We start from the raw sequence: 2,891 nt of genomic DNA, 5'->3' as shown, positions 1-2,891 counted from the left end.
CATAATATCCTGAAAAACACTATTTTATGATACTATCAACAAAACTCAATGCCACTTGCTCCAATAATAAAAATATGCTTTTGTAAACTGTTACTTTTTAAATGACGTCAAACCAAAGAAAACTGGTTGCTGGTTTTAAAATCTTCTTGTTTGGAGAAAAATATTCTATGCCTTACTACTTGTTGCCATGCCTTACAGAGATAGGGTCTATAGTCCGCATCTGCCTCACTCGGATGGTTCAAGGCAGAAGAAGGCCCTTCTGTCCAGTTTGAGGTTTTCTGCATTATACTTTGTGTTGTTGCAAAAAGAACCAAGCGATACTCATTTACGAGCTTCTCTAAGAACTGAGCACATTTCTTCAGGGTATACTCCTGTAGGTTAACACTTTCTCCTCCATTGACACGGTCTATCCAGTAAAAAGCAGACAGGCTATCCAAGATCAGAAGGCAGAGGGAAGGGCAGCTACAAACCATGCTTCTAGTGAGTACAGCATGAGGAGCAGCTGGGTGTTACTACTGCAGTTCACCAAAAGCAACCTTCCGAGGCAGCATTTTACCATTTCTTCAGAACTCTGGGATAGTCTATGTTCAAGAATTGTAACCAGCCGAAGCATATCAAAGTGATAATCTGTGTCAATAAATAAGACTTCTACTTCCAGTCCCCTTCCGATTTTGGGAGTATACATCGTGCTGTTAAATGATAACACAATTCTGTTTTTCCTGTTCCCTCTGGACCATGAAATTCAAGAATATCACCATGTACAGATGAATCTTCATCAGCAAACAGATATGGTTCTATTTCTTTCAAGGAACTTCTACCTTCAAGTCGGCCAAGGAGCTCTGTCCCAGATGCGGCCCCGCGGAAGTCACTACACATCGCCCCGGAGGCTGGGCTAACCAGACACTCAACTTTCCCACCACTAGCGCCATTTACCGCCCATTAATAGCCTTTTTGATTTCGACTTGGTTAGTTTTTAGTTCTTTTATTTCTCCAGAAAGGGTTTCTCTAATAACTTCCACGCTTTTTTCAAGCCCAGCTAGTATCTTTAAAATCATGATTCTGAACTCTAGGTCCGACATCGTACTAATGTCCGTATTGAGTAGGTCCCGGGCAGTTGGTAGTACCTCTTGTTCTTTTTGTTGAGGTGATTTTTTTCCATCTTGTCATTTTGTCCAGAGGAGAATAGCTGAATGAGAGAACAAAATGCTAACAGGGCAACAATGTCCCCAGAAAATATACTCTAAATAAATCAGAAAAGACCTGAAACCAGGGAAAGAAAGAAAAAAGAAAAAAAAAGAAGATAAAAACAAACAAAAACAGAATAAAACAACAAAAAAAAGAACAAAAAAAACACAATATGATCAAATATGATCAGGCTGGTGCATAGATCAGTGCCACAGAATAGATTTTGGGTGTATTTTGCTCTGTTAGAAGAAGGTGCCTTCCAAAATTTTAAAGAAAGAAAAATATATGTACAAAAATAAGGGTTAATGTGATGAAGGGATGGAATATAACTGTAAAGATGAAAATTATTAAAAATTTTATAAAAGGAATTGATAAGAAGTTGTTTGAAAAAAGAAAGAAGAGGATTTAAAAAAAAAGAAAAAAAAAGGGAGAGAATGTGATCAGGCAGGAGACTAGAACAAAGCCATACACTAGAGATTTAGGGTATATTTTGATCTGTTAGAAGAAACTGTATCTCAAAATTTTAAAGAGAGAACAACTTATATATATATATGCCAAAAATAAGGGTAAATACTATGAAGGGATAGAATATGACTGTAAAAATGAAAAATAAAAATATTTTTTTAAAAAGGGATAAGATGTTGGTTGAGAAAGGGAAAAAGAAATATTAAAAAACAGACAGTTAAAAAATTAATTTTGAAAGACTAAAGAATCATGGTAAAAGAGCCATGAATCCTATGTGCAGTATTCCCCTAGCGCTGGAGTTCTCCCATTCTCATTAATCGGTAAACTTGGTCTTGGCTGGCAGTTCTTGCTGATCTTCTGGGGAAGGGGTCTGTTGCCGTGGTTCCCAAATGTCTTTGCTGGAGGCGGAATTGCCCCGCCCTTGCCCGTCCGGACTAAGTAATCTGCTCGGGTTTGCTCTCAGGAGCTTTTGTTTCCTACAAGCTCTAGGTACAGCTTTGGAGGACAACAGTGAAAATGGCGGCCTCCTAATCTCCACCCCAGAGGAGCCGAGAACTCGGGGCCCCACTCCTCAGTGCTCCTCCAAAGAAAAGCAATCACTCCCGTCTCCCAGGTCTCTGGCCGCACTCCGTGCTCACACGGCCTGTGACTGAGCGTTTTTATCTCTGGCACCCAAATCGGTATGGAGTCTCCAAACCCAGCAGATCCCTGCGGTGCACTCCCACGCTGCTCCTCCCGGGGGAGGAGGGGGAGTCTCCCCAGCTCTGCCGCTTGTCGGGTCCCTGCTGGAGGAGCAGTGGCCTGAATGTGCCGCGGATCATGGTTTATGGCAACCCCCAGCTGAGAGCCCATGCCTGTGCTCCGTCTCTGCAGCCGGCTTCCCCGCTCCGATACCTGGGAGATCTGCTGCACTCAGGCACCCCTGGTTTTTCTGTGACCCTGAGGGTCCTGAGACCACACTGTCCCGATGAGGGTGCCACCCCCCGCTTAGCCACTGGAGCGATGTCCCTCCGCGGAGCCGACTTCTCAAAGTTCCGATTTTGTGCTCCGCGGCTCCATCACTTGCCAGAAGCGGCCGACGGAGGTCCCCTCCCCCGCCGTCTATTCTCCCGAATATCGCCTCGGATTCACTTCTCCGCACGTCCTACCTTCCAGAAAGTGGTCGCTTTTCTGTTCAGAGAGTTGTTGCTATTCTTTTCTTCTATTTCCTGTTGAGTTCGTAGGTGTTCAGAATGATTTGA

The 2,891-nt window shown here is 43.3% G+C and overlaps 1 pseudogene; it reads right to left on the bottom strand.

The window, feature by feature from the left end:
* Positions 1 to 35: 35 nt before the first annotated feature.
* LOC112818311 (DNA repair protein XRCC2 pseudogene) lies at positions 36 to 928 on the bottom strand (annotated as a pseudogene).
* Between the last annotated feature and the right edge of the window lie 1,963 nt (positions 929 to 2,891).

This window comes from Callorhinus ursinus, unplaced genomic scaffold (assembly GCF_003265705.2).
Source record: "Callorhinus ursinus isolate GAN/ISIS: 27379988/994484 unplaced genomic scaffold, GSC_fseal_2.0 scaffold2282, whole genome shotgun sequence".
In the NCBI taxonomy this organism is placed as follows: Eukaryota; Metazoa; Chordata; class Mammalia; order Carnivora; family Otariidae; genus Callorhinus; species Callorhinus ursinus.
Note: the sequence above shows the minus strand (reverse complement) of the source record. Positions and strands in the feature narration are given on the sequence as shown.